Raw genomic sequence first — 20,982 nt, forward strand, 5'->3', positions numbered from 1 at the left:
CGAGCCTTAAGTGTTGGGGAATGAATAAGGATGGAGCTCTGATACCCTTACTCTGATTATTTTGGACACAATACACTTGGCTTGTTTGTCAAGAATATTCGCCCCCGCCCATACACTTTAGTGCAATCTAATCACAAACAATCTTTTCATAAACCCTTTTTTCAAGGTATAAACAACACAACCCATCAAACTCATTTTTGCGCCTTAGGGCATCACATTGAAAACCCTTTTCTCAAAGGTAAAATCGACCAACCCACAAACATTTTCTACTTTGAACTATGGAGCTCTGATTCGTCATCACCCGATGGATGATACGTAGGCACAAGGGCCCCAATCCTTGACGAGCACAATAATAAAAAACTAAATCTCATTCTTTCACACTCCTTTGAAAATAAAGCAAAATAAATAGATAAATACCCACACACGCGGACAACTTAAATGGTTCCCATGGAGTACCATGGATGTGACGGGTGATAATACCTTCCCCTTGCATAATCGACTTCCGAACCCAATCTTGGTTGCGAGACCAATCCATATCTATTTATTTGCACTCCTTGTGCATTTTCTTATTTTTCCTTGAGGGTTTTATCGACTATTTTCCCTCTCCTCTCTTTTTACGAGGAAACTAAATAAAATTTGATGGCGACTCTTTTGTTTCATATTTTTGGAAACGGTCAGGTCCTGGTTTCGTTTCCGAAATCCTTGATGGCAACACTCATTCTTTAACATTTTCTTATTTGCTTCTTCTTCAATGTCGCTCAACTTGGTGAAGTTGCCACCCTTTCAAGAAAGTGATTCAACCATATTTCAGCATCTTGTCTGAAATGTGTCATCCACTCCAGTGATGTCTTTAATGGAGGACATCCCGATTTCAAATAAACCTAAATAAAATATTGTTTTTTGATAGCCAACTAATAAACATGATGCATTCATATGGATTATGAGGTGGCTTACGCCGAAGTAGAAAGAATGTTTCTAAGAAACCATATCATGTTAAATCAATGCACACCCTATCATAAGTACTTGCTATAAGATGTCACATTTCTGAAAAGTACATCCATTTGTCAAATGGAATCGGGCCACTAAGGAACACGAGCATTGAGAATTGTATAGTAATTTCCTTTGTTCTCGTGTAACTTTGTGTATGATTTCCTATGCATCGGCATCCCTTGTATAAGATGACAGCAGTAAAATTGATGGTCATTTGTAAGACCCCAATTTTGACCCATAAGATCCCTCATGCCATCTCATCATTTGCATTGGCTTTGGAATCACACATTGGCATCCTCCTCATCCCTCATTCATTGGGATAGATCACCAAGCATTTTTTATTGTATCATACTTTTTTTCTTTGTCTACTAATCAAAATACCAAAAATATGTCTAGTGTAGTGTTATTTCTTTTGTAGGTAGTGTATGCATCCACCTATGCCTCATCAAGCTCACATCTAGGGTTTGAGACCCTCAGTGCAAGAGATCAATCAAAGAAAGGTTCACATTAGTTCCAAGCATCATAAATTGACCCCCATGTTCTTTATTTGACATTTTGATCAAGAATTCATCAAGAGATTGAAGCTTGTTTGTCATGGAAGTCCTAATTCATCTGCGTATCTTGTGTGCCTTCCTCAACAAGTTCCTTCAAAATTTGATCAAATATCATCAAGGGGTACTAAATTTTACTCCATCTTATACATATATGATCCTCCATGAGCCTCTAAGAGCAAATAAACTTCAAGTTTGCAAGTTGGTTCAAGGAGGCTGACTAGAAAAGTCAACTAGTCAAATCTAGGGTTCCCTAGACCCTATCTCCTACAATTTATGTCATATGAAAATGATTCCAAGATCAACGTTACTCTTTATGACATTCCAATCAACTTTAATATTGTAATCAAGATCTAATTTTGCTTGGAAAGTCATTTTTAATGGTGAAAGATTATAGGTTATTTTGTGTGTGCCCTAGATAGAAGGTCAACTTCCAAGAACCATAATTTTCTCATTTTTTATGATATGAAGATCATACAAGTTTCATGATCAATTTCAAGATGTATTTTCCAACTTTGTTTATTTGAGAAAGGTCAAATTCCACTTGCAAGGTCATGTACTAAGAGGAAACGTTATAGGTCCTTTTGGGCCATCACCATTGAACAAGAAATTTTCCTCAACTTCTAAAATCTATAACTATATCATGCAAGCTCCAAATGGTGTCAAATTTGTGACCAAAATGAAGTGGATTGAAATGGATACAACTTTGAAGAGGGAACTAAAGTCATTTAAAGCTCATAGCAAAAGTTATTAAAGGTGGAAAAAGGGGTCATTTAACTTTTAACTTAGAAAATTTTCAAGTATGTTTGATTCCTCCAACTTCAACACCAAAATTCATCATGATCCAAGCTCCAAATGGGAAAAATTCTAACATCAAAGTTATTCCCCTTCATGATAGATTTCCAAAGAGTCCAATATCATTTCATTTGGATCACAATTGAGGGACTTGCGCATGGTTATTTTGAATGTCCCTATTTGGAAACTTTTGAACTCAATTTTCAACCAACATTGGATGGATTCATGAAGTGATCTCAACATTAATTGTGCACGAATTTGGACTTATTGCAATCATCATGTGGGCCTTAGGGAATTCCCATGCAACCATGTACATGAGTTTCTATTTTTGGATTCAATTTGAAATGGTGTGGATATCACTTTGCCTTGCCTATATAATGAACTCATTGGCCTCAGAATTGAGGAGGACCCTTGCCCAAGCTTTAATCATCAATCCCAAACCTCCATTGATAGAATACCTTGAAGGTTTTAATTGAAGTCGAGTTTTAGTTCTCCTTCTGTTTTTGAAATAAAACTCCAAGGATTCAAAGCCTTTTGCGTCCCAATCATCTCCTGCAAGCAAGAGGAAGCAAGGACATCATCATTTGCATTGGGATCTAGCTTAGAATTCTCCACCTGAAGGTGAATTTTCAGAAACTTCAAGTCTCCGATTCTCTCTCAATGCTCCATAATTTTACTTAATTTGGGGTTGGCTGAAGTTCTACCAATGTAGCCAACAAGATTGAGTTGCTTTGAGGTCAAATCGAAGCAACTCAGTTTGCATACCTCATTTTTCAATTCCACATATCTTTCTATATAGTGAGAATTAGAAGAAATGGAGGTCAGATTCGTTTTCCTTGTGATTTTCTCTTCAAAACCATGTGTGGATCTTTCATTTTTGTGCGCTGGAATGATCCATGCCATCTGATCTGGTTCATAACTTCTAATCTAGGCCCTTGGTTATGATTACCCTATTTGTTGCGCATTGACTTTGGTCCACCATAGGCCTCACGCGCGTGGCCATCAGATCTGCCACCTGTAAGACCCCAATTTTGACCCTAAGATCCCTCATGATATCTCATCATATGCATTGGCTTTGGGATCACACCTTGGCATCCTCCTTACCCCTTATTCATTGGGTTTGCATTAGGAGAGGTCACCAAGCACATTTTATCAGACAATACTTTATTTTTCTTTGCTTACTAACCAAAATGCCAAAAATATGTATATGTATAGTTTTACTTTTTTGTAGGTAGTGTGTGGATCCACCAAGGCCTCATCAAGCTCATATCTAGGGTTTGAGACTTTCAATGCAAAGAGAATAATCAAGATATGGTTCACATTGACTCTATTCATCATATATGGATCCCCATGATCTCCATTTATTATTTTGATCAAGAATTCACCAAGAGTTTGAAGCTTGTTTGCCTTGGAAGCCCTAATTCATCTGGGTATCTTATGTGACTTCCTCAGCAAGTTTCTTCATCATTTTATCAAATATTTCAAGGGATACTTCATTATACATCATATTATGCATATATGATCCTCCATGAGTCCAAGAGATCAAGATAACTTCAAGTTTGCAAGTTGGTTCATGGTGGTTGACCAGAGAAAGTCAATTGGTCAAAATCGGGGTTCCCTAGACCATATCTCCTACAATTTTTGTCATATGAAAATTATTCCAAAAGAAACATTGCTCTTTATGACATTCCAAACAACTTTCATGTTTAGGTAAAGAACTAGTTTTTCTTGGAAAGTAATTATTTATGGTGAAAGATTATAGGTCATTTTGTTTGAACCCTAGTTAGGAGGTCAACTTCCAAGGACCATAATTTGCTCAATTTTTAGGAGATGAAATCCATTCAAGATTAATGATTAAATTAAAGGCGTCCTCTCCAACTTTTATTCTTGGAATAAACTCAAATTCAACTTGCAAGGGCATGTGACAAGAGGAAACATTATAGGTCCTTTTGGGCCATTACCATTGAACAAGTGATTTTCTTCAACTTCTAAAATGCATAAATCCTTCATGACAAATCCAAATAAGGTCACATTTGTGACCAAATTAAAGAGGTTTGAAATATTTACAACTTTGATGAAGGAACTTTTCCATTTGAAGCCCATAGCAAAAGTTATTCAAGGTGGAAGAAGTGAACATTTGACTTGGTACTTAGAAAAGTTTCAAATATGTTTAATTTTTCAAACTTCCACCTCAAAATTTCTCACGATCCAAGCTTCAAATGGAAAAGTGTTCAACATGAGAGTTGTCCCCCTTGATCTCACCTTTCCAAAAAGTCAACGATCATATCATTTGGCCAAGAAATGGAGGACTTGCGCATGGGTTCTTCACAAGGCTTCATTTGGATGAATTTCATGATCACATTCCAATTACCATTGCATGATCACATGACACACTTTCAGCATTGCACATGATGAAATTTGGACCTGATTACATCACTTCATGGGCCTATCACACGCCCATGCATCCATGCAAGGGTGAATTGCTATTTTTTGAATTTTGAATGAAGGGTGTGAAACCAATTGCATTGCCTATAAATGAGACCCTTCATGCTCAAAATTAGGGGGACCTGGCCCAAGATTTGAACCTGTAATCCTAACCCTCGCCATTAGAGGATAATCTTGAAGGTTTTCATTTGAAAATCGAGTTTCAAATCTCCTTCTATTTTGAGATTGAAACTCCAAGAATACTAGCCTTTCCTTGATCCAATTCAACTTCTACAAGCTTCTAAAGTCAAGCCCAGGCCAATTGGAAGCAAGATCAAGCAAGTTTCAAGCTCCCTCGAAGGTGATTTTCTAGAATTTTCATATCTTTGTTTCTCTCTTGATTCTTCACCATTCTTTGTGATTTTTGATTGGCTGAAGTCCTACCAATGTAGACAACAAGATCGAGTTGCTTTGAGGTCAAATCGAAGTAACTCAGTTCATGATCCTCAAAATTCAAATCCCTGTATCTTTTTGTACACTTGGAATTGGAGAAAATTGAGGTCAGATTCGTGATCCTGAGCATTTTCTCTTTGAAATAGTGTCTTTGTTTTTCATTTTCCATTGAGATGAAGTTGGACCAGTCCGGTGGAGGTCACCGGAGCCCTAGCTCCGATAGTGTGCTGGCATACCTCCTGGTCATCTGATCATGTTTGGATGTTCTAATCTGGACCTTTGGTTTGAATTACCACGCGTACAACACATTGACTGATGACCACCATGGAACACGCGTGTGTGGCCATCAGATTTGCCACCTCAATTAGTGAGGGAGATCTGATGGCCCTTGTTTTTTCTTATTTTATTTTAATTTCTTATTTTATGTTTAATCCTTTTATTTTATTTTATTCATATTAATTTCATTTTTAATCCAAAAAATATGGGACTTTCACCAAAAATCTTTAAATATTTTTCTCTTTCATATTCTGAATTAAAATTATTTTTTTGGATTAATTTTAATATTTTTCATGAATTAAATGTTTTTGTGCATATTTTTAATTGTTTAAAATTACTTCTGACTTTTCAAATATCATGAAATTTTTTGTCTAAGTTCCTTTGACCTTGTTTGACCTAGGATAAATCTCTTGGCCATTTATTTGGTGTTTTGAAGAGATTTTAGGTTTTGACCAAATTAAAATGTATTTTAATTCACTTTTAATTGACTAATTGTTTAAAAATCATGTTGAGCCATTTTTATGGTCTTGTGATGTTTGACTTTCTATTTGGGCCTTGGTCAAGGTTGATTTGACTTTTGTTGGATTAAAACCATTAGATTTAGGGGATTGATGAAATCTACATTTCATCTTCCAAAATGAATGGATGGTTTTGATTTTGATGAAAATCCTCCCTTGGTCAATTTGTGCTTCTATCTTCCCCTCCCTCTTCATCTTCATCCCTATTCTTTCCCATTCCCTCATTTTGACCAATGAAATCTCTAATGTCTTAAGGCTAATTGGTTCATCAATGACCTTGTGTCAGATGAACTAATACACGTATGACTGAGATATGTCCCTCCCTCTTGATCTTTTCTTTTAGTGTGTGGTATGTTGTAGGAGTTTGGTTCTTTATACCAAATCTCTAATATGCATTAACACCTAAATTTGTATTGCCCGACCTCAGATAGTTGTGACTTCTACATAAGTCCAATTACGATTGCTTAACATAAAGCTAAATTTGACCCTAAAGGCATAACATTCTAGTAAGTGAGATTCTAAGTGTCCCATTCTTCATGGCATTGTGTGGAAACTTGACCGATTTTCCTTTATGAGAGCTAGTGGCATACTTGTCGAATTATCCAAGTTGGAGCCCTTCTCATGGAAGATGTCTTGGTTTAAGGATTCATACTTGTGAATGGATGGTTGAGTGTTCTCCAAAGAATGACTTAATCAATTAAAAACACCATTAATCTTTAACTAACCTTTAACTAACCTTTGACTAATTCTTGTTAATATTGCTTTACTTTCAAGTCATTAACTTTATGCAATTTAAATTTTAGTCATTTATCATTCATTGCCAATTACATTTCATTTAACTTGTTTATGTTTATGTCATTTTCACTTTGCTCATTTGAGCCATATCTTGTGATTGTATATATTTGTTTGTGTGTTTTGGTTTTGTTTGTTGTCTTAGGACCTTAAAATACTTAATAACAACAAAAACCCTAAAAAATGTATGGTGGACTGTTGATCTTGATCTGAACTCTTGGACTTAGAACTAGGCAACATTCCCTGTGCAAAAAGGACTTGGCCAATGCCAACATTTTTGAGACTGGACTATTGTGAACTGAGCCTTCATTTGATGCAAGCCTTGGACCTTGATTGAATTCATCTCCAACTATGTCTTTGTGCTAAATGTTGTTTTCACTTTGTGTCTAATGCTTTGCTTTGAGTTGATCAAGGAGTATTTCATCTGATACATGAGGAGGCCAAGAAGACTGCTAGCTTTTGGGATTGCTTGCTTGAACGTGGCTATCTTTATTTGATGCCTTGATTTTCATGATGTCTAGATATTTCTAACTGCTCCTTGATGATTGCTTGATTAAAGTCCAAAGGGAAAATGAGTTTCTATATGACATTCTTGTATGTTGGATTGCATCCCATTAGTCAGATCGTTTCAACTCTTAACTTTGAAATTCATGCTTAGGGTAGTCTCTTCATCTCCTCCCCACTTCTTAAATTTAAAAATCTCCCCCTCTTTTCAAAAACCTTCTTTGCTTGAGATTTCAAACTTAGACTTTGTTTTAATGATTAGAAACTTTGGCCTTATGCCAATGAATTTTCAAACCTTTTTCTTAAATCAAATTTGTAAATAAACTTAATCATATTGACTTAACATTTAAAAAAAAGACAAAAAGAACTAACAACTTCACTCAACTTTTGGCCCTTTGTGCCTTTTCTTATTAAACTTTTATTAAAAGCAATTCACAAACTTCTTTGAAATTGTTACCATGAACTACGAGGTTTTGATCCCTCATTTTTATGTTGGTATTGTCATACCCCAATTTTGTCCGGCCATTTGTGGTTTACCCATGAGATCTCTTTGTTTCAAATGCCCATTTGCATAAGTGTGTTCATAATCTAAAATATGGTTTGAATCTTCTTACATGACTAATCCAAAACCTATTTTCCTATTTTAAGTATTAAGAGCCATGTTATTATTTTTATGATCACTATTTACACTACGCCAAATAAGGGAAAAGAGGGCGCTTATTTTGGCCTATAACAGCGCTTTTAAGCGCCCTCTAATCTGGCGCTGGCATAGGTAAAGACAGCGCTTTGTTTTCCTGGAGAAAGCGCTGTCTAAAGGCCCACATTATAGTGCGCTTTATGAAAAAAGCGCCCTCTGGAGTGGTCCATAAAGGGACACCTTAGAGGGCGCTTTCTGGAAAAAGCGCCCTCTAAAGTTGTCAATGTAAAGTGTTTAGAGGGCGCTTTCTGGAAAAAGCGCCCTCTAAAGTTGTCAATGTAAAGTGTTTAGAGGGCGCTTATTTTTTTAAAATAACTAACACTTTAGAGGGCGCTTTCTGCAGAAAGCGCCCTCTAAAGTTGTCAATGTAAAGTGTTTAGAGGGCGCTTTCTGGACAAAGCGCCCTCTAAAGTTCTCAATGTAAAGTGTTTAGAGGGCGCTTCCTACAGAAAGCGCCCTCTAAAGTGTTAGTTATTTTAAAAAAATTTGTTTGAAAAACAGTGGATATTTAATTGGTAACCTGTTCGCATGCTGCAAAAGTGTAAAATTCATATTGATTTCATCCTTTAATCCAATGTTATACACCATTAATCCATTGATATATACAACATGAATCCATTTATATACAACATTAATCCTCCATATATACAACATTAATATATGATTCTTTGATCAACAATATACAACAACATATTCATGATTTAGTAAAAGTACAACAACAATATACAACATATATACAACAACAGCATACAACAACAACATTCCATACATATATGTACAACAATATACAACCTAGCTATATGATTCTTTGATCAACAATGAATTGACACAATTCATCCTTCATTTCATCCAAATGAGCTCTTTAGTAAGATTTGTATTCCTCAAAGTACTACAATTAAGAGAATAAAACATATTCATGATTTAGTAACAAATTAGATTAGTTATCCGATAATATTAAAATAAACCCTAAGTTATTATTCCATACCATTTTTGGGATGTCTATACGATTCAATGCAATGATATCTCTCATAAATCTCAATACAAAAAATCCGTAATCGACCGAATTATTTTGCTGAGGACACTACACAGAAAAACAAACAATATATATATAGTTAATTTCTTACAAACACTATTATAAGCAAAAAAACAAACACTATTATAAGCAAAAATAAGATACTTAATATATACCTGAACTCTGACCCAGGTAATGTCCTTCCTAATGCGGTAATTCTTTTTCGATCTAAATTTTATTATTGCCCTAACAAAATAAAAACGTATATTGAGATCAATCTGACAGACATAATTAAATATAGAAATACACACGAATATTTAGGGGAATTTCACTTACGTGTCAACCGTCTTCTTCAAACTCGGATATTTACTCCAATCACCCGATAACGAATCGAGATAATACACTATTAGTCTCGAAAGATCCATAGCAACCAACACCCAGTGGCCACTGTAAAATAAAACAAAAATTTAGATGAATGAAAATTTTCTACGTAAAAGATATACATAGATTAGAATGAAATTATTAGAAAGAAAATCTAACCCGTTGCCAGAATTAAACGGTAAAAAATACAAACTGCGTGTAGTATTATCGTCGGCCGCCATGAATCTATCGACTAGATCATTCTTTACGGATGTTGTTTTTGTTTTTTTATAAAATGACGACGGAGTCACACCAAAACCCTTACCCCTCACACGACCGGAATACTCAGGAACATTTAGTACTCGACTAAGTACGCTCCTGCAATCCTGGACCTCGGTTGAAGGTACGGTTTGGGATAAAGTCTCCTGAAATATTATTAGAGGAGATTAAAAATGAATTATATGTCTAACAAAATTTTCGATATAATTAAAGAAATAATGTTACATATACTTACACATTCGTCATAAACATTTTGGACCGCTTCAACGACAGCCCCATCCTTCCCAACCCGAGCAGCCTTCCATAATACGTGGTCCGGAAGAGATGTTGCGTCACTTTTCTCCTCGGCTAGCTACACATTGAATTAGATTATAAGATCATCAATTATAACATATTGTGACAATGTATAAGCTCATAGCATTTGAATATACTCACAATTCTTTGTTGTAACCGTGCATAACCCGTACGCCCTTTTTTGTACGGATACGCGGGTTTTGATGCCCTTTTCCTATTTATGTCGCTTACTTCCTGGATAAAAAAGTTTAAGGCATATTAGAACCAAGTAACTTAACAATTGTATAATACCATAATTAATAGACATTACATGGAATTTTTCGTTTCTTCGTTTGGCGACAAAGTTATCCCATTCATCGGCTGAAATAATCTCGGCATACTTCATTGGCCGTTCTCCTTCAACAAATTTTCCTTCCTCATCCTTGAGAAATTTGTTGCACAAAAAGGATCGAAATCCTCGGAGTCTTTTTCCGGCCAATTGAATACAATATTTTTGCCGGCTTTCATCGATGTGAAAGGATCTCTAAAAAACATACAAATGGAGTGTGTTATTATAAAGTAATATTATAACAATATATGGTTAACAAATAGTCAACAAAAAAAACATATAACAATATATGGTAAGTACCTGTATCTCCGACCATATTTTTTCCTTGCCAACCTTCAAGTCCGGACTTCTCCAATTATCACATGTAATCGGAATATGTTGGCGAACAAGGAAACCAATGTAACTTGCCAACATTGAACCGTTAGGCTCAATTAGTTGGTCTTCAGCACTCCAATGTACTTCAAATTTTACACCCTTGTCTCTTGCACGAATGATTGACTTCATAACAGTCAATCCTCGTTGATTTCTTTTTCAACATTATTACGTGATTCATTCGCGGCATGGGTATCGTCTTGGTTAGCCATTTTATCTGTAATATAGAAATGATTCAATAAGACCCAAGTAAGACAATGATTCAATACGTGAACACATTTACTGCATGCACAAACTTACTGCATACACATTTACTCACACACACCTACTACATGCAAAAGACCAATGCAAACTTATGGTGTTTGGAACATGAACAAACTTGCATCCATAATCATCAAACTTCCAAGCACAAGCTCAAACACACTTCAAATATATCAGTTTTCAATCAGAAATAAAAAACTCAGTTTGCCCTAAACAACATTAATCAACATAATGCACAAAATGAAAAACTAAGTTTAGAAAATGCCCTAATCAAACACATGAAGAAAGTGAACGGTAACGATGGAGAAGAGAAATACCTTAAAGGTGACGGTAACGATGGAGAAGAAAGTGAACAGTGACGGTGGAAGAGGTTAACGCAGTGAACGTGAACGGTGAGGGAGGGAGAACGAACGGCGACGATGACGGTGAGGGAGGGAGAACGAACGGAGGACGAGAGTAATCGCAGTAGAGAGTAATCGCAGTTGAGAGAAAACCCAGTTACGTAAACGAAATAGCTTATAGAGAGGGAAAATAAAGAGACATGCAATATATGTTATAATTTTAATGTTTACTAAAGGGGACCTTAGAGGGCGCTTTTTTTAAAAAAGCGCCCTCTAAAGGGGGCCTAAGAGGGCGCTTCTGAAAGCGCTCTCTAAGGCTTTCCAAAAGCGCCTTCTAAACTGGAAATGTACATGGACTTAGAGAGCGCTTTCTCAAAAGCGCCCTCTAAGGGTAACCTTAGAGGGCGCTTTCACAAAAGCGCCCTCTATTGTTGTCCCTCCATTTTTTTTTTGGCTTCACTTTAGAGGGCGCTTAGTTACAAAAGCGCCCTCTAAAGGGGGCCTAAGAGGGCGCTTCTAAAAGCGCTCTCTAAGGCTTTCCAAAAGCGCCTTATAAACTGGAAATGTACATGGACATAGAGAGCGCTTTTTTAGAAGCGCCCTCTAAGGTTACCCTTAGAGGGCGCTTTCAATAAAGCGTCCTCTATTGGTGTCCCTCCATTTCCTCATTATTTTTTCGCTTCACTTTAGAGTGCGCTTTGTTACAAAAGCGCCCTCTAAAGTGCGCTGTCTATTCCAATAGTATGCTCCTTATTTTTTCTCTTTACTTTAGAGTGCGCTTTTGTAATAAAGCGCCCTCTAAGGGGCGCTGTCTATTCCAGTTTTTGGCGTAGTGTTATTAGTCCATTTACACACCCCAAATATTTATGCCAAGTTCTAAGTCTTTCATAGGTTCCTAAATTAAATTTGCATTTTTTTTAGTTAGAATTGTGTTGTTTTTAAATTAAAGCACTATATTTAGATTTATGTGTTGAAGTTAGAATTGTGTTGTTTTTAAATTAAAGCATCATATTTAGAATTGTGTTGTTTTTAAATTAAATCACTATATTTGTTTTCTTTGTACCTAAGTTAGAATTGGGTTGTTTTTTAAATTAAATCACTATATTTGATTTCTTTGTACCTGATAACACTGAAATTTATGTATTTTCGACTCCGATTTCACATGCATTCTAGTTGTTTTATTGTCATTTTGTTGTGTTATTACTGTGTTTACCTTTGTTTTCAGGTTTTTACTTTAATCGGAGCCCCGATCGAGAAAAGGAGCGAAAAAGGGCTAAAAACCCTAAAATTCAGCATTTTGTGCTTATGGCCTACCCAATGGCGGGCGCCACAGACCAAGCCATGACGTGTCAAATTCAACTTCCATCAACTCCCATGTTTTCCCACTACTTCCACTAAGGCGCCCCATATTGTGCTTGTGGCGGGCGCCATGGCCTTGTGGCGGGCGCCACAAGAGGAAAAACGGTTCCCTCCTATTTTCAAGTGAAGGGCATCCAAGTCATTTCCATCTTTTTACTTGCTTATAAATAGAGACGCGAATTCACTTTTACAATCATCCAAACTTAGAGCAGACGAAGATCCAAACTTAGAGCAGAGGCAAACTCAGAAGCAACTTTGTTTCACTTAGGCATATATTCAGTATTTTATAGTGGTAATCGCTTCGCATTGGAGTGTTACCACAATTGTGTCATCAAGTCTGTGATAGAGTCTGTAATCGAGTTTGGAGCACTTTGGAAGGAAGTTAATCCTGCCGCCATTTTCTTTTCTGCATTGCAATTTACTCAGCCCTCCGATTGGAGCAGGTTTTTATTACTCGCCTTTACTTTATTTCCCGCACTCGCTTTTATTTTATTTATTTCCCGCACTCGCTTTTATTTTATTTATTTCCCGCACTCGCTTTTATTTTATTTATTTCCCGCACTCGCTTTTATTTTATTTATTTCCCGCACTCGCTTTTACTTTATTTATTTCTCGCACTCGCTTTACTTTTATTTCCTCGCACTCGCTTTAAATTATTTACTTTCCGCACTCGCACTACTTTTATTTACTTTCCGCACTCGCACTACTTTTATTTATTTTAATGCACTTTTACTTTACCATGTCTAGCTAAATTTATAAGGTTAGAATGTAAGGATCATAATTGAACCGATAATCCGTACAATTGTTCGTAGAAACACTTAAGGGCTATTTTAACTTTCTAATTAAGTTTTCCCACACTTCAATTCAGTTGGGTAAGATCGAAAGTCGTCCAACGTCTTTATAAACTTAATTGTTTTTAACTATTTCAAAAACAGCGAAAGCGCTTTGTCTAGTTCATTAGGATTTTTTAACATTAAGAAGAAAAGAGATTTTAAAACTATTTTCGTACGCGTTTATAAGTTTAGAGTCTGGTTCGTGAGAACCTCTTTTGGTTAAGAAATCCAGGTTATAATACTTTCCAACTTAGTCAAGATACTATATTTCTTAAAAATAGGTTTACTACTCTAACGCAATGTGCGCCTTTTTATAAGTGACAATAAGAGGGTTTGATTAGGGAGTATAACTCGGTTCTGAATACGCGAAAGCGACTGTTCCTGTTAAATTAGTTCTTTTCAAAGTAGGAAACACTGTCCATAAGTAGCTCTACTAGCAAGTACTTGGATTATCAATTAATTACGTGAATTACATTTGACCCTGTCTTTATTAATTAATCTTTATTCAACACTTTACTTTTCATTGCGCACTACAAAAACACCTATTTTGATTGCCTTTGATAAACACCATAACAATAGATAACGATAGATTGACACTTGGTCTCTATGGATTCGACAATCTTTTATATTACTCTGACGCGTTCGTACACTTGCGAAAAGCACCGCATCAAGTTTTTGGCGCCGTTGCCGGGGACCAATTTCGTCAAATTTCATTTTCCTGTTGTTATATCGTTTAGACTTAGGCTATTTCCCGCCGGTCAATGCGAAGAACTCGCAGCACCAGAAGTTTAAGCTTAGTACACCCTCTGGCGGAACCTGAACGTTACGCTCGCGCACGTTTATTCTTTCATAGAATTAAGAGAGCTATGGCCGAAGATCAAAACCAAAGACCTCTTAAGGACTTCGCTCAACCATCTAATGAAGAACCTAGTTCTAGTATAGTAAACCCAACTATCCTAGTCAATAATTTTGAACTTAAACCATCCCTATTGCAACTAGTGCAACAGAGACAATTCGCGGGTCTCGCTACCGAGAACCCTAACCAACATTTAAAAATATTTCTTCAATTAGCAGATACTTTTAAAACCAATGGAGCTTCTCCTGAGGCAATACGTTTAAGATTATTTCCTTTTTCCCTCAGAGATAAAGCCATATCATGGTTAGATTTCCTTCCACCCAATTCCATTACGACTTGGGATAACCTTAGAAGAGTTTTTCTTGCTAGATATTTTCCCCCGAGTAAGACCGCCGTTCTTCGAAACCATATAACTAGATTTACCCAAAACCAAGGAGAATCGTTGTTCGAAGCTTGGGAGAGATATAAAGAGTTGTTACGAGCATGCCCACATCATGGCTTAGAAAATTGGTTAATCATCCAAACCTTCTATAATAGACTTCATTACAACACAAAGATGACCATCGACGCTGCCGCAGGCGGTGCTTTGATGAACAAACCTTATCCTGAAGCTAGTGCCCTCATCGAAGATATGGCTCAAAACCATCAATCATGGGGAGTCGAATGAGCGACAGTTGAGAAGAAGGAAGCCCAAGGAGGAGTGCATGAACTAAGCTCTATAGACATGATGCAAGCTAAGATGGACGCATTAGCCTTAAAAGTCGAGCATATGTACACAAACCCGAATACTGTAGCCGCAGTTTCGTCGGATTGTGAGATATGTGGAACCCAAGGACACCAATCCGCAGAATGCAGTCTATTAAACGAAACCCACTCCGAGCAAGTGAACTACACCCAAAGGAACCCATATTCGAATACCTATAACCCTGGATGGAGGAATCACCCGAACTTCTCCTATAAAAACAGTAACCCTATTCAAAATAATGCACCTCCGAGACCTAGTTATCAAGCCCCTAGATCAAATCAACCTATGCAACCTGTGCCACCAAAGCCGAGGCTTGAGAAAATTATGGAAAATTTTATCACCGCTCAAACCCAATAAAACAAGGAGTTCATGAACCAAAACATTCATGTTAACAAATTGATTACTCAGTTAGGAACCAAGGTTGACCAAATAGACTTGACGTCCTTACCAACAAACGTAGACTTGACGATCCAAAGCCTTTGGAATGTAATGTTATTTCTGAGGACAAATTAGCAAAGAAAGATAAAGATCCTGGAAATTTCTCCATTCCTTGCCTTTTGGGTAATCATGTCATCGAAAAAGCTTTTCTAGACTTAGGAGCTGGTGTGAGCTTAATGCCTCTAGCAGTTTGTGAGAGATTAAACTTAGGAGAATTACAACCCACTAAGATGTCACTTTAGTTAGTCGATAGATCTGTTAAATATCCGATAGGCATTTTAGAAGATGTTCCTGTTAGGATAGGTCAGTTATTTATCCCTACTAATTTTGTTGTCATGGACATCAAAGAGGACAATGATATACCAATCCTTCTAGGTAGACCATTCTTATCGACTGCAGGAGCCATAATAGATGTTAAGAAAGGAAAGTTGACATTTGAGGTAGGCGACGAGAAAACAGAATTTATACCTTCGAAATTTCTTATGGCACCTGTAATGGGAGACTCGTGTTATGCCTTAGATATCATTGATGAATGTGTTAGAGAATTAGAACAAAAAGAAATTATTAAGTTACCATCAACCCCCATAAAGGAAGATGATGACTTTAAAGAACCTTACATCGATGATAACCTTTACGAATATTTATCCCTTACTCCAGATCCTATGCCATGCCCTAAGAAACCAACCTTAGAACTTAAGGAACTGCCTAAGAACCTGAGATATGATTTCCTCGATGAAAAGATGAATCGTCCAGTTATAGTTAGTGCTACCTTGAGCCAAGAGGAAATGAACCAACTTTTAGACGTTTTACGAAGACACCCCTCAGCCTTAGGATATAATATCTCTGACCTGAAAGGTATAAGCCCATCCGTATGCATGCATCAGATTTCGCTCGAAGAAGATTCAAAACCCTCAAGGGAGCATTAGAGAAGAATAAACCCTATAATGAGTGATGTTGTTAAGAAGGAAGTTCTTAAGTTACTTGAGGCAGGTATAATCTACCAGATCTCGGATAGTAAGTGGGTGAGCCCTGTGCATGTAGTACCTAAAAAGGGAGGCATCACAGTCGTGCAAAACGATAAAGGCGAACATGTAGCAAAACGTTTAGAAGGAGGATTGCGGATGTGTATAGATTATAGAAAATTAAATAAAGCAACTAGGAAGGATCATTTCCCTTTACCATTTATAGAACAAATGTTGGAGCGTCTAGCCAGACACTCTTACTTCTGTTATCTAGATGGATACTCTAGATTCTTCCAAATACCTGTCGCACCTCAAAAATGATGATAATGCGATCCCTCGCGATAGGACGCGGAAAAAATGTTGTTCGAAAACAGAGTCGCCACCGAACTTTATTTATTCCAATGAAGGAATAGGAAAATATCGAGAAAACCTTTAAAGATAAGAATAATGGTCGTCGCAACCATATTCGGGTTCGGGAGTCGATTACGCAAGGGGAAGGTATTAGCACCCCTCACGTCCGTTGTACTCAACGGGAACCTCTTAGTCTGATTTTGCTATTTTGACTGTTAATTGACTGTTACTTGCTTGCTTCGAGTGATTAGAAATGATGATAGATATGGATGAAGACCTCAGGAGGGGGGAAATGGGAGGTTTTTTATTAGTGTGCTCGCGAAGATACAGCAATCTCCTGCCTACGTATCCTTATGGTGCAATAAGGAAATCAGAGCATTCGTAGTTCTGGCTACTACGAATATTTGGTGGGTTTTGTTTTGATGAACGACTGTGTAGGTCGGCGTTCTAACGGCTAAACGTTGGCGTTGTCTACTCTCGGGGGAGGCTCTAGCACTGGTTTGTTGTGCGCATTAGAAAGGATTGACAGTGTTCTTTTTGATCACGCGGGGGTGACAAGTTGAATTGATGTGTTTGGGTTTGATTGGTTTCGATCGCTCGGGGGCGAGAAATTAGATTTGATTTGTTGAAGATGTTTTTTGGAGAACGACGAAAGGTTGAGCAATGTGGTGTACACCAATCGTTCAATTCTCTCGAGGAGTAATAAGGCGAACGCCTTCTATTCCCTTTTCGTTCGATTATTTTGAAAGTTGTGTTTGTGGATGTTGAATATGAACGGTAGTGAGGCGTACGCCTCCTACTTGCTTATTCAAGGAATAATGAGGCGTACGCCACTTATTCCCTTATCCAAGTTTATTTAACGTGTTTTAGTCGGAAGTCGATAATTTGTGCAATATGGCGTACGCCAATTATTCAAATAATCGAGAGATGGCGAGGCGTACGCCTCTCATCTTTTATCATCCGAAGTTTAAGTTGTAAAAGGTATGTTTGTATGTTGGATTGGTAGGTTTAGGTTTATCGATGATTTGAGCTTACTCGATTGTGTTTTAAGTTTGATGACGAAGATTCGAGCAATGTGGCGTACGCCAATTATTCGAATAATCGAAAGATAGTGAGGCGTACGCCTCCTATCCTCTTTTCATCTGAAATATGGAATTAAAAGGATTTGGAATTTGTAGAAATGATTTGAATGTGATTAAGGTTTTAATTTGATGACGAAGATTCGAGCAATGTAGCGTTCGCCAATTATTCGAATAATCGAAAGATAGTGAGGCGTACGCCTCCTATCCTCTTTTCATCTGGAATATGGAATAAAAAGGATTTTGAATTTGTAGAAATGATTTGGAAGATTGGATTTGAAGTGTTTATCGGGTGACAAGAACTCGCGCAATATGGCGTACGCCAATTATTCGAGTGCTTGAGAAATAGTGAAGCGTACGCTTCCTATCTCCTTTTCAACCCAAGTTTATATTTAAAAAAAAAATTCTTTTGAAATTGAATAGTTTGAAAAAGTGGTTTGAATAATTTGAATTTGAAAAGTGACTTGAAATTGTGCGATTTAAGATTTAGTCGGATGACAAGAACTCGTGCAATATGGCGTATGCCAATTATTCGAGTACTTGAGAAATAGTGAAGCGTACGCTTCCTATCTCCTTTTCATCCCAAGTTTTTGTTTTAAAATGGAAAATGGTTTTGAAATTGAATGGTTTGAAGAAAATGATTTGAGTTTAGAAATTATATTGATTTGAAAAATTGATTTGAAAATTGTGTGACTAAGATTTAATCGAGTGACAAGAACTCGCGCAATATGGCGTACGCCAATTATTCGAGTAATTGAGAAATAGTTAAGCGTACGCTTACTATCTCCTTTTCAACCCAAGTTTATGTTTAAGAGAAAAATGATTTTGAAATTGAATAGTTTGAAAAAGTGGTTTGAATAATTTGAATTTGAAAAGTGATTTGAAATTGTGATTTAAGATTTAATTGGGTGACAAGAACTCGCGCAATATGGCGTACGCCAATTATTCGAGTACTTGAGAAATAATGAAGCGTACGCTTCCTATCTCCTTTTCAACCCAAGTTTATGTTTAAGAAAAAATTCTTTTGAAATTGTATTTGATTTGAAAAATGATTTGAAATTGAATTGGTTTGGAAAAATGATTTGAGTTCATGTTTAGGAATAAATGAATTTTATTGTGTATTATTTCATCTACTCGATTAATTAATAATCAAATAGGTTTCATTGTAAGGAAGCCCAAGAGTAAGCTATGTGAGGTTGATGGCGATGCTAAGAGCAATCGACTTACAAGGGTGCTTTGAAAATGGGCTCGATATTTAAATCGAGAATTGTATGATTGTGCTTTTTGAAATTGGCTTTGAATGGATAATGAATTGGAATGAAATAAAATTGAAATTTGAAAATGATTTATGAAAAGATGATTACATGAAATTGGTGAGATTTATGAAAAGATAATGACATGAAAATGATTATGAAATGACGATGGGAAGGAAGATTCTCTAATTATCAACTCATCAAATTTTTAGTTAAGTTGGTTAATTAAATTAATTAAGCTTAATTATCAAAATTATTTAATTATCTCAAATAATTAAATTAATTAAGGTTAATTAATTAAAAAGAATAAATCAAACAAATTTTTATGAAAACAAAATAGTAACACTGTTGATTTTTTAAATAAAATAAAATTGAACTGTGAATTTTAGAATATCGCATGCGAGCTCTAAACGTGGTGACAAAAAATCTATTGATAACACACTAATGGGAGATAAGCTTCAACTTAACAAAAGTTTCCTGTAAAACCAACATATCCCAAAAAACCATTATATCCAACAGAACAACACACTCATAATGGCTAAACAAACCTAAAGTCATAATCTATAATCACATTTTGATATAACATTCATAATATAGGAACACATGCCAAAATCAAAACCAAATCAAAATTAATCACAGGTCCTCAATTCATAAACCAAACTCAAACATGACATCACCGTAAGAAACAACAAACATAGCCAGAAACTCTATCTCAATGCTACACCAGAACTCGATTTGTAACATAACAGAGAAAAAGAAAATCACATCTGAACCTAATCATGAACTACACAAATCAAACCCAATGTACTTACTACCCATCATAACCGCATGCCGGAATAAAACAAAACGATAAACAGCAACAATCTAAAACTCAGATTTAACTCAAGCCAAAGATGAAATTACCGAAAATCAAACATCATTAAATCGATGGCATAACGTAATCCGCAGTTGCTTGCAACATCCTCTTAACCTGAACGATAACCCTGCTGCCTTTCGGATTCCTGAAACGGCTATGGCTCCGAAGCTTCAAACCTTCCTGCAAACTTCAAACACTCAAAAGACAAATTTTCAGCAAAGAGCATTCAAGCCAGATTTGGGGTTTTGCTAAAAAGATGGTTGTCGTTGATGGATTGTGTCAGCGATTTCCACGGCACTGTGAAGGTGATTTAGGGAAGTGAAGAGAGATTTTAGAATAATGATGACGGATTTTTTAGGGGTTTTGAGAGAGAAAATCCGTGGTGAGTTTTTGATGGGTTTGAGGCGAATACGGATGGTGAAGGTGAAGCGTTGGTGGATCGCGAAGGTGACGGAGAGGGTTTGCTGGTGGGTTGCGGCGAGCTTAAGCTCGTGGCGGTGGAGATCGCGATTTGAGATGTTGGTGGTGTCGAGGAGGGTTTTGATTGTTGAGCGGCGCACGGTTGATGGGAGGACGAAGGTTGACGCCGGTGGTTGAAAGTGATGAAGATGGATCGGTGATGGTGGTTGCTAGCGGCGGAGGTTTATGTGGTTTTTTTGTGAGAGAAAATGAGTGAGTTGTTTTTTCTGAGGGAAGAGGGGAGAATGATGAAGGGTTTTGACGGAGGAATGGGTTTCGTGTGTTAGGCGGCGGCAAGGTTTGGTTGGGTTTGTGACGGAGGTTTGTGAGGCGGAGAAAGAGATTGAGGGAGCTGGCGAGTGAGAGACGATGAAGATGATGAAGGGCGATTGAGGGTTTTTTAGGGAGTGAAGGGATTTTTGAGAGTGAGAGAGTAACGTTGAGATGTGAGAATTCTCCGAGAGAGGGGTGAATAGTGAATGGTTTTTGTAGGTGAGAGCAGAGAGAGAATCTGAGAGTGGGTTGTTGTTAGTGAGTGGAATGA

General features: G+C 36.8%; 1 non-coding gene across 1 annotated transcript; it reads right to left on the reverse strand.

The window, feature by feature from the left end:
- Positions 1 to 14,689: 14,689 nt before the first annotated feature.
- LOC127108533 (small nucleolar RNA R71) lies at positions 14,690 to 14,796 on the reverse strand. Its single transcript, XR_007796065.1, has one exon. It is a non-coding gene; the product is annotated as a small nucleolar RNA R71 (small nucleolar RNA).
- Positions 14,797 to 20,982: the final 6,186 nt, after the last annotated feature.

Source organism: Lathyrus oleraceus, chromosome 7 (assembly GCF_024323335.1).
Source record: "Lathyrus oleraceus cultivar Zhongwan6 chromosome 7, CAAS_Psat_ZW6_1.0, whole genome shotgun sequence".
Taxonomy (NCBI): Eukaryota; Viridiplantae; Streptophyta; class Magnoliopsida; order Fabales; family Fabaceae; genus Lathyrus; species Lathyrus oleraceus.